Consider the following 13,607-nt stretch of genomic DNA (forward strand, 5'->3'; position numbering starts at 1 on the left):
TCACAAACTCGGTCACTCAGCGATCCACAATTTCCTCTTGGATGCTCTAGACCATGACGCCTAACCATCTGGAAGATGCACAGTCTTCAAAGGTAACCAGCGTCGGATCCATGCAGGATCAATCTCTTTAGTGATGCTCAATCACTTTGGGTTTGTAGGTGTTTGGGTTTGGGTTTCCTCACTTGATGATTTTCGCTCAAAGTCCTCGGAGGATGGGATGCTCTCAAATGACAAGTGTCAGTTTCTCTCGGAGCAGCCAACCAGCTAGTGGTTGTAGGGGGCGGCTATTTATAGCCTAGGGATCCCGACATGATAAGACATAAATGCCCTTCAATGATATGACCGTTAGGTGGGTAGATATTTTGGGACAGCTGGCGCATAGCACAACAACGGTTGGAATTTTGAGTATCAAATTCTTCAGGGCTATCATGTTCCTCACTGTGTATGCAATCCACACTGGCGAATTCCTAACTTCTCAGCTAGAACAAATTCCTCAGAGACCAGAAGAACTTCGTTTTGTCCCTGAAGAATATGACTGAACTGCATGAGATTTCCAATGGCTTCACTCAAAGGGATTGGTAGGTGTAGGATTTTGAGTTGAGCATCACTTGGAAATTTTTCCTTAGTATTTCCTCGACCCCCTTTAACAGTACGGTGTTTCCTATGACTCAAGAAAGAGAAAATGAAACTACGAAAACAAAAGTTTCACGCTTCATGTTCCTCGAATGAATACCAAGTCTTCAAGGTCACACCAATTTCTTCACTTTGAAAGTCTTCAGAAAGTCTTCAGTAATCCAAAGTCTTCAGTCGAAGAACTTGATTTTTAGGGGTCGACTTTCTCTGTAAATATCAAACTCCTTATAGACTTATAGACCTGTGTACATTGAAAAACACATTAGTCCCTTCCTATAAGTCTTCAATACACCAAAATCACTAAGGGGCACTAGATGCACTTACAATCTCCCCCTTTTTGGTGATTGATGACAATATAGGTTAAGTATTCAACGGGGATAAACATATGAAATGTAATTACTAATATTGAGGAATTTGATTGCAAGATATAGAAGAACTCCCCCTGAAGATGTGCATAGAGAGGAATTTGCTTTTGAAGCAATGCACACTTGAAGAGTAGAATCATGGAGATCTCCCCCTATATCTTGTAATTCATATACGCATTTCACATATAATATGAAGAATTTGAAATGCATGATGAAATATGGTGACTGATGTAATTCAGCATGCGTGCATTAACATTAATGAGGAATAAGCATGCAGAAGAACACAACAAAAGTATCAGACCACCATAGAGTTTAAGATTACAACTCGATCCAGCAAAGTCTTCAAAAAACGAGAGTTGTAACTTAGCAAAAAAACGCCCATATAGGTAGACCCGCTTGAAGACTAACTCAAATTTCTCCCCCTTTGTCATCGAATGACCAAAAGGGTCGAAAAATGAGGACTAACGCCCCTGAAGAATATCATGATGATGAAGGAGCGCCAGCGTTGTTGTGGTCGTTTGTTGTTGTAGAGCCTGCCGCAGTGTCGTCCAAGTCTTCATGTTCGTCGGTTTCGCATGACGAAGAATATGAGCTGGCCACCAAGGAAGGAACCTTGACCTTCTTGAATTTCTTCGATGGAGGAGCAGACCAGTCAAAATCCTCTTGGAGACCCACTTGCTTCAGATCTTCTTCACCATATAGATGTGACAGAATAGCCCAAGTGCGACCGAAGACTTCATGGAGGTAGAAATGGTTTTTCTTCACTGCATTATGTGTAGCAGTCATGTTGTGAAGAATAGAACGAAACTGACGCTTAACCCATTTGTGGTTTCGATCCACCTTCTGGTGAAGACTAAGAAGAAGCTCACGGTCAGTCATCACCCTGGGAGCTGTGGCTTGAGGACTTGACTTTGATGCATGAGCGGCAGAATCATGAGTGGCAGAGTCATCATTGGTGGAATAAGATGCAGCTTTGCGAAACTAACCATCCAATGGACGAATGCCTTCATCAATAACAGCAGGTGCCTTGCCCTTTTCATCAGCTGAGGAATATGTCCGCTTGAGGACTTCAATTGGGGGCAAGTAGCTGAGGTGATTGTGAAAATCGGCCTTATAGTTGAGTGAAGACCTTGTTTTGAGGAATCTCATAATCCAAGGAGCATAAGGCTTCAACTCAAACGGAGAGAGTGCAACATTGGTCAAAGTCCTCATGAAGAAATCATGATGATTGATAGGAATGCCATGCATGATGTTGAATAGCAGATTCTTCATGATGCCAACGACTTCTTCATCAGATGAGTCGTGGCCTTTGATAGGACTCATTGTCTTCATCAGAATGCGATAGACTGTTCTGGGCACATATAGCAATTCCTTCACGAGGAATTTGGTCCTTGGTGCTTGACCGGGCTTCAGAGGCTTCATGAGTACTTGCATGTAATGAGCAGTGAGTTCAGGCTCTTGGTACAGGCAGCGAGCTCCTTCAAGGGGTGGACTGATGGGCAGGGCGTGAAGTAATTCAGAGGCCGGTGCCTTATAATGAGTGTTTTCGGTCATCCAGTCCAACACCCAAGAGTTGATATCATCACCATCGCGTGTGATGTGCAGAGTGGCATAGAATTGAAGAATGAGTTATTCATTCCAATCACAAATATCCGTGCAAAACTTGAGCAGTCCTGCATCATGAAGCACACTGAGGACTGGGGTAAAGCAAGTCAATGATTTCATGTCCACATGAGGAATATGCTCATGACCAAAGACTTTGTCCTTCTTGAAGAGCAGTGAAGAATAAAAATTTGCTTGGCTGGCAGTCCGTAATAATGCTTCTAAGGGTGGTAGCACCCTTGACCCCGGAGACGATCGATGGACTTTGAGAAGACCCCCAAACCTAACCTATTTCTTTCTAGCCTCTCCGAATCTCTAGGACGAGATTCATTTTAAAGGTGGTAGGTTTGTAACATCCCAAAATTCTAAATTTTGGAATGTTATAATAAATAGATAGTTTTGATTGATTGTTTGAAATTGAGTGAAATTTGAAACTTTTTGAAAGTTAAATGAGAGGGAATGAAATGACTTTCCCAAACTTTCACCTTTGCTTTTATGATCTCCACGAATTCAAATTCACTTCAACACAAAACCCTAGAGTGAAGATGACATGACCTCTTCCATTTAATTAAATGAAGGGTTTTTGAAAAATATTTGAATTTCATTGGGAAATGTTTCAATTTAGAAACTTTAAGCAACTCAATGATTTTCATGAGAGAAGATAAAATGACTTCTTCAAATCATATGAAATATGAGTTGGAAGTTTCAAAGAATCAAATTTAAAGTCCCTTTGAAATTATTTTCAATTGGGAGTTATTTGGGTTTTATTCAAATTATTTTCCTCCAAAAATAAAATATATGGAAAATAGGGTAACACGATTCCCTACAGTAGAAAATTGGAGAAATAAATTTGAAGTCATTTTGGTATTTTTAAAAAGATTTTTATTGGATTTTATTAGAGCTGTAGCACTGTTTGAATTATTTGAATTTTTGTGGATTTTATTTGACGTTAGAAAAATGTTCACATTGTAGAAAATGTTTTTCTGAAAATTTTGATATATTACATGCCTATGTAATATTTTTATTTATTCTGTTTTTATTATTTTTGTTCGTCTGGAAAAATGTAAAAAAAAACTTTCCCTCTGATTGGCCGGCCCAGCTAGCAAGCCCAGCCCAGCCAGCGCGCCGTCCGCCTCGTCCCCGAGGGCGGGACGACTCCCGCCGCCGCACGCCGCCGAGTCCGGCTCGGCTACGCTCCGCGGCCGCCTTACCCCGCAACCTCCTCCACGCCACCTCTCCCCTCCCCTCGCCCTTTATAAGGCCGACCCCGACGCCCCTCGACAGTCGCCGCCGCCGCCGCTCCGCCATAGCGCCGCCGCCGCACTTGGACGCCGCCTTCGCCCGCGCTGCGCAAGCCGCCGCCGTCTCGCCTGCTTCGCCCCGCATCGCCGGACGCCGCCGCCGCCCTGACGCCCGCTCCAGAGTTCGCCGCGGGCTGGATTCGCTCCGCCGCCGACCCATTCGCCCAGTCCGGTACGAACCGCAGACCGCCCCGGTTTTTTGGTTTTCTTTTATGGTTTCGATCGGTTTTGTTAAAAAAATGGTTTAGTTTTTTAGTTAGATCTATTCAATGAACGTTCTCTGTTTAGAACTAGATAGTGAGCGTTCGCTCGATAGACTTTTCTTTTTATTTTAGTTTTTGGTCAGGGACCCGTTTGTGAATATTTTATTTATAGATTAGTCCCTAATCTTCAAACCTTCGCTACTTTTCGCTCATTTGTCCAAATCCAAAACACCCACTTCTTCGTTATGATCTCCTCTATCCAGATAAACAACTTAAACATACTTTTGAAAGTTTAAATTTTGGTTTTCAAACAGATTTGTATTTGAACTTCGTTTGATCATAACCTGAGTTTTATAACTCCGTTTGAGTTGATTCTTTTTGCAAATCGAAGCTCTTGACTTAAACTTTCCGATAAGGCCAAATTCACTTAATTTTGGTATTGTTAGAAATTGTTTTCTGTTGCAAGAGTTATTTGCTTGGTTTTGAAGTTTTTCGAATTGTTTTCTTCGTTCTTTCCGATCTTTTGAGTGAGTGCTTATGTACGCAATTGCTTGCTTACGATAGATTTACCAGAGTGTGACGAGTAGAACTATCAGGAGTTATGAGTGTGAATCATCTTCATTAACAGTACAAGGCAAGTTCACACTTTGATCATACTTTTCATTACCCAGTTTTTATGCATTAGTTTCAACCCTCAAACATTGCATGAGTAGGATTGATAACATCTTGGATTTGGGAAGTAGATGATGAGGTAGAACCTATTGCCCTTTTATTATCAAACCCTTGGGAGTTACTTCTACGTTATGCTCATGTTGCTATGCTATGCTCGTAGACGTGGTTGGGTTTGAGTGTATCCATGACAGATGTGAGATTATTATTTAATGGTTAACTTAAGGTGGATACTTTAATACACATCTGGGTGGATTGGTTGGGGCACCCTGGAGCACCCAGTGGTTTGCCCGGGCACCTGGAGAACCCAATGTTTGCCCAAGGGGATCCCGGAGTACCCGTGTGATCACCCTATGGAATGCCACCCAGGCTCAAAGGGATCATAAGATTATTCATGCTAGAAACTTCCGTGTGCAGCCACAAGCTATTATGGGCTCTAGCATAGTTGAGTATGTTGCATGACCTCTTCGAGTGGTAGGCTAGCAGATGTAGGGGATGTAGGTTGGTACTGTCTACCCAGGGTTAGAGTTAATGCTTCTGAAAGACTGTGTCTCGGTCATCCGTTTCTCAAACACCATGTAGTGCGAGAAATCCAACAGAGGAGATCAAGTCTTGTGGGGAAAAGTGTGCAAACCTCTGCAGAGTGTACAAACTAATCATGATTAGCCGTGTCCCCGGTTATTGTCATCTTGAGTATCTCGTACTTGAATTATTGATTTGATCTTATCACTTTACTTAATTAATTTGTTGGGTTATAATTATTATTTTGGGATTGAGTTGGAGGAACCTTCTCAATATTTTCAACCAACTTTGTAGTTAAATAAAATATATTCCTTTGTTGTAGGAAAAAATTGGCTTTATGCAAAAATAAACTTAGAGCTTTCCACCAGCCAAATATGCATGTAGTGATAGCTATTACAACATTGCTCTATGGTGTGAATTTGCCCCCCTCATCTTTGCCGTTCGTGTTGATGGGAATCCACAACCTTGTTGGTACTTCCGCTATTTGGATCGAGGTAATAGTATTTACGTTGCTTTATACATGTGATTTACCTCTGTTATAAATCGAGTATTGTGTGTGTCAGCATACCGATCCAGGGATGATAATTAAGCACAGAGACTTGACCGTCTGAGGTCGGGTCGCTGCAAGATGGTATCAGAGCACATGTTGACTGTAGGACGTGACCCCTAGAAACTGGTAAGCCCATAAGAAAGATTTTCTCAAAAACTTCATTTTCAAAAGATCTTTTACCTCTCTTCTTTTCTGAGCTTTATCAAAATATTCTCTTTTAGTTAGACTATACCCCTTTCCCCTTTTGACCACGCGAAGATTCAGCTGATGAGACCACTCCGAGAAGATATCAGACAACTAAGACCACTTCGGAATGAAGAGGATTTTACCGTGCATTATACTAATGGAAACGACAACGGTTGAAGAATCCGAAGACTAGGAGAATTTGAAGGCTATGAAGAATTCCCAGATTGGTATGACCTAGGAAAGTTACCCTTATGGAACTTGTGATACTATGGAAGTTGTCAATACCCGAGATCAAGGTGTATCGGAGAAAGACTGGAACATGGAGCGTTAAACCTCAAGGTTTTTGTCAAGAAAACCCAAGGCAGGAGATATCAACTATGGAATGATAGAGACAAGGGCAGAAACACGGCTAAACCATGAGGTTATCGCCCGCTTATGCTATGGTCACCATGCTGAGTTAAACATGCATTTATTCGGAATAATTGGATGGTAGAAGGCTGATGGGGCATGTGTCATCAAAGGATGTAGTTTTAACCTTAGCTGGTGTATCGCCAGGATCTGGAGTATTACATGAAGAATTTTTAGATGGACCTTCAGGAAGCCGTATTTGACTAGGAAGCATTTCGTGAAGAACTCAGGACCAGAAGCTGATAGTAGCCAAACTGAAGGACAGTAAGACCAGGGTTCATGCCAATGATGTTGAAACCCAGAAGTTTGGAACGCAACTGCAAAATATTAAAGGGCGTCACGAGAGACTTCGCGTCAACAGTGATGACCTGGCAAAAGAACTTGAGAAAGACAAGCATGAATGGAAGAAGCCATCGGAGACATGAACAAGACTTGAAGATTTTGATGACTTTGAATATTTATTGACCTTTAGAAGACCCAAACCCCTGTTATATACTTACGTTAGATGCGACATTTGTGAGCTGTCATTTGTTTGATGTTTTTTTGACAGCCACAAAATAAAATTTGTCTTTTCAAAACTTTTGTTTGAATTGTGTGTATCCCTCTCTATCTCTCCTATCCCACCCCAAAACCCTTGAAACCAATAGAGGATGAATGGAGATTAACTCACAGTTCCGGGACCGATAAGTCAATTGGAGACGGACCAATGGATTCAGAACATGGAGGATCACATGAAGAATAACACTATAGCCGGAAAGGATATGGCCCAACATGCTCTTCAGTGCTTTGAAAGAGGTGCTATTACTTGGTGGAGGATGTACCAAACCATCAATGGATGGCAAGGAGTAACCACTTGGGAAGAATTTAAGCTGACTTTGTCAAAGTCTCGGTTTGTGTCCCAGAAGATGAAGCCTTATGGAAATGATATGAAGAAACCTTGTGCATGCAAGCTCTGTGGAGGAATAGGACACAACCATAAGGAACACAAGGATGGATGCACTAATTGTAAAGGAAGTCACCCAGCTGAAGAATGCCCAACTAGGCAGATCACTTGTTTCTTGTGTGAAGGGACTACCCACTACCCTGCTCAGTGTCACATTTACCCCATGGTTCGAAGAACCATCCAGGAGAAGAAAGAAGCAATGAAAGGAGCCCTCAAGGAAAATTTTAGATGAACCTGCGATGAAGGAAGAGGTGGAGGACACACCTAAAGAAGAACCAATTAGACTTTCCACCAAGTCTTGCTATTCATGTGGGGAAGAAGGACACATCTCCCAGAATTGTTTGAATGGGGATCTAGTAGAATTCCCGACAGAGGAAGTAGAGTATGACCCACAGGAAATAGAAGCCCTGATTGAAATTGAAAGTCCAGGAAGAGAAATAGATTGGATTCCAGGAAGGACCTGAGTCATATCACCTGTTTCAGGTGTAAAGATTCGGGGCACTACCTCAGGGGTTGCCCAAAAAGGAAGTCGAGGACCCAAGGAGGCTATGTAATCACAAGGAAACCACAAGATTTGTCAGAAGTAGTAGATTTCTGCTGTAATGAAGTAGGGCACCTTGCCAGGGATTGTCCCAAAGAGAAGGAGGCTTGAGGTAAATAGTTGAGTTTGCAACAAAGAAATGAAGTAGTAGTAGAAGTAGCAGGAACAACCCTTTTTGTATTGAGGCGATGAGTTGAGGCATATAATGGAAAAGCAAGAGATTGCAATCATTTGAGAATCAATAAAGTTGGCATCGCTGGTGTCGGTGTTCTGGGAACGGGGGTCCCCAGACTTGCCTGCCTGCGGCCCACGGCGTGGCTGTGCTAGCAGGCCTGTATGGCCCATCTTCATCAACAAGGCATTCAAGACCCTCGCGAGGGGCCAAGCCTCGCGAGGCGGATGCCGGAAGACCTCCTTAGGAGCAGCCTCGCCAGGCAGGCTCGCAAGGGGCAGAGGGATCAAGGCAAGGCAAACCTCGCGAGGTTCTTGTGACGTGAGCCATGACGATCGAGACCAGGCGGGCACCAGCGCGCGCAGTGTCCTTGCTTCCTCTTTGGTGCTAAAGGGGCAAGCGCATGCGCGGAGTACCGAGGCATCAAGCAAAGGTTTCCATATCGGTGCAACGAGACCAAGACCAGCAGGACGGCAAGACGGATGTCACCATGGAGCCCAAGGCGGCTCACCACCAGATCCTTTTGCAGGCGAAGACCGCTTTTGTCAGGATAAGCTGTACTAGCTGTCCCCTTTCAAATTGGCCGTTGTTGGCTCCCTTCCCGCTCAATATTTGGGAAGAGGACCAGGGCCTATATAAGTAGAACTAGCCACCATAGTAGAGACATCTGATCCAGGGGCATCTCGCCTGATCCTTAGCCATACACCCCGCACAAGAACACCTCAACCTAAGGAGGCTATTCTTCCCCTTGTACTGTTCATCATCAGCTCAAGAGGCAATCCACCACCACCACCACACTGGAGTAGCGTATTACACCACAACGGTGGCCCGAACCAGTATAAATCTAGTGTCTTTTGTGTTGTGAGTTCGTCGAGCTCGTTCTTGAGATATTAGCTAGTTTGGACGCGGATCGGTAGGAGGGAGAGAACTTCGCGTGCACCCAGAGTTCGAACCTTAAGGGTTTTGCCGGAACCCGTGATCCGACATTTCGCGTGCCGGGTAGGGGTGCGCCGTAGCCTCCCTTCCGTCGATCTGCGCTCCGTCGGTCCGTCGTCTCAATGGCGGACGCTCGCCGTGCTCGTGCTGAGCGCCGGGCTGCCCTTGCCACCCGCGTCGCTCAGACGGCTCCTGTCGGCGGGCCACCACGTCGTTCTCCGTCGCCTGCCGCCAACGCCGCCTCCGGCCCGGCGGGGAACGAGCAACAATGATTAACATGGCATGGCATTGAGCTACTGCTATTTCAAGATAAATATCCCTATGTGGTTTTGGTAATTCCTAACAACATATAGCTCATTGAGCTAATGCTATTTCAAGATAAATATTTCAGGAAAGCTCAATGATTGGCATGGCATGGATTAGAAAAGTGGACCCCTCAAAATGCTAAGTACAAAGGATTGGCTCAAGTTCAAAGCACACGACTCTACATTTTACTTTTAGTGATCCAAGATCACATTGAGTCCATAGGAAAAGCCAATACTATTAAGAGGGGGTGAGGTGTTGCTTAATGAGGTTCTTGCTCAAAATGCTTAGTGATATGCTCCAAAGCCCTTAACTACTTTCTCATATCCACATATGTCCCAAACCAAAAGTCAAACTCGGCCCCACCGATTTGATCTATCCGGCGCCACCGAGTTCACTTGACATAGCCAGTGCCAGAAACCCTAGTCTTTTCGGTCTCACCGATAGGGATCTCGGTCTCACCGAGATGGGATTGTAATCTCTCTATTTCCCTTCATAACGTTTCAGTCAAACCGAGATGAGCGATCGGTCCCACCGAGATTGCAATGCAAACTCTCTGTTTCCCTTTCGTAACATTTCGGTCCAACCGAGATGAGCGAATCGGTCCCACTGAGTTTGCCTGACCAACTCTCTGGATAGTCTATTACCAAAATCGGTCTCACCGAGTTTGTGTAATCGGTCTCACCAAGATTACGTTATGCCCTAACCCTAACGAAATCGGTCCAACCGAGTTGACATGTCGGTCCCACCGAAAATCCTAACGTTCACATTTTGAACGAAATCGGTCCGACCGAGTTTCATGATTCGGTCCCACCGAGTTTGGTAAATTGTGTGTAACGGTTAGATTTTTTGTGGAGGCTATATATACCCCTCCACCCACTCTTCATTCGTGGAGAGACATCAGAACATGCCTACACTTCCAACATACATTTTTTGAGAGAGAACCACCTACACTTGTGTTGAGATGAAGATATTCCATTCCAACCACATAAATCTTGATCTCTAGCCTTCCCCAATTTGCTTTCCACTCAAATGTTCTTTCCACCAAATCCAAATCCTATGAGAGAGAGTTGAATGTTGGGGAGACTATCATTTGAAGCACAAGAGCAAGGAGTTCATCATCAACACACCATTTGTTACCTCTTGGAGAGTGGTGTCTCCTAGATTGGCTAGGTGTCACTTGGGAGCCTCCGTCAAGATTATGGAGTTGAACCAAGGAGTTTGTAAGGGCAAGGAGATTGCCTACCTCATGAAGGTCTACCCGAGTAAGGCAAGTCCTTCGTGGGCGACGGCCATGGTGGGATAGACAAGGTTGCTTCTTCGTGGACCCTTCATGGGTGGAGCCCTCCGTGGACTCGCGCAACCGTTACCCTTCGTGGGTTGAAGTCTCCATCAACGTGGATGTACGATAGCACCACCTATCGGAACCACGGATAAAAATCTCTGTGTCAACATTGTGTTTGCTCCCTCCAACTCCTCCCTTTACCTTCATATGCAATTGTTTTACATTCCTCTGCTATACTCTTAGAATTGCATGTGTAGGTTGATTGCTTGACTTGTGCTAAGTCGCTAAAATCTGCCAAGAACTAAAATTGGGAAAAGGCTAGATTTTTATTTGGTCAAGTAGTCTAATCACCCCCCTCTAGACATACTTTCGATCCTACAAGTGGTATCAGAGCTTTGGTCTCCATTTGCTTTGATTTCCATAGCTTTTGGTGGTCATAGCCTTGGTTTCACAACCTAGGAGAGTATGGCGTCTAGCGAGGGAAATTACCACCGTAGAGGTCCTTACTTTGATGGTACAAAATTTGCTAGTTGGAAGCATAAGATGAAAATGCATATTCTTGGACATAACCCGACCGTTTGGGCTATTGTGTGTATTGGCTTGCAAGGTGAATTCTTTGATGGGAGAGAACCAAACCGTGAAGCTACCGCGGAAGAGTTGAAGATGCTGCAATACAATGCTCAAGCTTGTGATATTCTCCTCAACGGATTGTGCCCCGAAGAACTCAACAAAATCAGCCGTCTTGAGAATGCAAAGGAAATTTGGGATACTTTGATTGATATGCACGAAGGTACCGACTCCGTCAAGGAATCCAAATTGGATGTGCTTCAAAGTCAACTTGACAAGTTCAAAATGAAGGATGGTGAAGGCGTCGCTGAAATGTACTCTAGGCTTGCTCTCATCACAAATGAGATTGCCGGCTTAGGAAGTGAAGAGATGACCGATAGATTCATCATCAAGAAGATCCTAAGAGCCTTGGATGGAAAATATGATACCGTGTGCACATTGATTCAAATGATGCCCAATTACAAAGATCTCAAGCCAACGGAAGTCATTGGAAGAATAGTTGCTCATGAGATGTCACTCGAGGATAAGGAAGAGCTCCACAACAAGTCAAGTGGTGCTTACAAAGCCTCATGTGAAGCTCCTACATCATCAAGTGAGAAGCAAACCTTCAATGAAGAATTGAGTCTAATGGTGAAGAACTTCAACAAATTCTACAAGAGAAGGAGCAAGGAAAGAAGCTCCAAGTCAAGATCCTACAATGACAGGAGATCTTCAAGCCGTGAAAGAAATTGCTACAATTGTGGAAGACCCGGACACTACTCCAATGAGTGTACGGCTCCCTACAAAAGAAGAGAAGATTCTCCCAAAAGAAGGAGTAGAAGAGAAGAATCACCACCAAGAGAAAGAAGGAGTAGAAATGATCGTTATGAATGAAGACCCTCTCGGAGAAGCAAGGATTCGGAAAGGAAGGATAAGCCATTAAGAAGCTACACAAAAGGAAGACATCAAGCTCATGTTGGTGAATGGGTATCCGGTTCCGACTCCGACAATCACTCTGAAAGAAGTTATCACTCCGACTCCGAATATACTCACGATGAAGGTGTTGCCGGTCTAGCACTTGTGACAACCAACTCCTACGACATATTTGACTCACCAAATGAAGGAATTGGGAGATGCTTCATGGCTAAAGGTCCAGAGGTAACACACCCCGAGTATGTTGATTTCAATAGTGATGAACATGATTTGCTAGGAGATGATGATTTACTTGTTGACAACTCTAGTTATGAAAACAATGATGAACTTGCTATTAATCATGCTAATCAAGATAAAACGAATGACGATGATAAGAAGGAGATTGAGCGTCTAACTAAAGAACTAAACACTCTTAAGTTAGCTCATAAACTACCTTGGAAGCTCATCGAGAACTTTTAAAGACTCATGATAAGCTACGCTTTGAAAAGCTCAACCTTGAGCAAGAACATGAGTTTTTAAAGGCAATCAATGATGATCTTCGTAAGAAAAGTTCTTCTTACATTGCCAAGTGTTTACTCTTGTCTACTTACATGCCACAAGTTAAATCTAGCAACAAGAACAAGAAAGACTCTTCATCTAATAGTAACAACAATCATGCTAAACCCAATGTTGTTGCTTCTAGTAGTTCTCTTGATTCCACTAATGATTCTCTTAGCCAAGTTACACTTGAGCAAGAAAATAGCTTATTGAAGGGAATCATAGAGAAAGGTGTTTACAAGAGCCTTGCCGGAAGTAAGCAATTTGAGGAAATTGTACGCAAGCAAGGAAGACACCGGAAGAATCAAGGTGTTGGTTTTGACCGAAAGTTCAATGCCAATGGAGTTGAGTGGTAAGAAGATCAATACCCCAAGACGAAGTTTGTTCCTCAACAAGAGAAGTATGATCCTACTTCTTTCAAAGGAACACAAGCTCAAGATGATCTTCCACCACAAGACCACAAGCAAAAAGTCAAGGACAAGCTTCGAGAAGAGATTGATGCATTTGAAGAAGCTCCTAGGGCCTTGGTCAAGTGGGTTCCCAAGACTACATCAAGTTCTACTTCATCAAGTACGACTACAACTCCAAGGATTCCCATCAAGATGGTGTGGATCCCGAAGAAGAAGAACTAGAGAGTTCTTGAGGGTGACTCCGCCAACATAGTTCACTCTTATCATTTTGGCAAGGACAAGTGCAAACAACTTCCATATCCTGCACTAGTTCCAGGAGTCACAAACCCTCTTGTTGGTAAGACAAGGGACAAGGTAACCTAATGCTTTCATGGACATCATCTTGTGTATACATCACTCTATGTCTATGGATATCCTTGTTTGTTCCTTGTGGGACTAACCCGTGTAGGTATTGAAAGTGCAACTCACTCCAAAGGATTACTCCAAATGATCTACATCAACATTGAGCATCCACATCTTCATTACCTACCTGAAGTCATCATCGACAAAACCCAAGGTTAGT

This window comes from Triticum aestivum, chromosome 6D (assembly GCF_018294505.1).
Source record: "Triticum aestivum cultivar Chinese Spring chromosome 6D, IWGSC CS RefSeq v2.1, whole genome shotgun sequence".
Lineage (NCBI taxonomy): Eukaryota > Viridiplantae > Streptophyta > Magnoliopsida > Poales > Poaceae > Triticum > Triticum aestivum.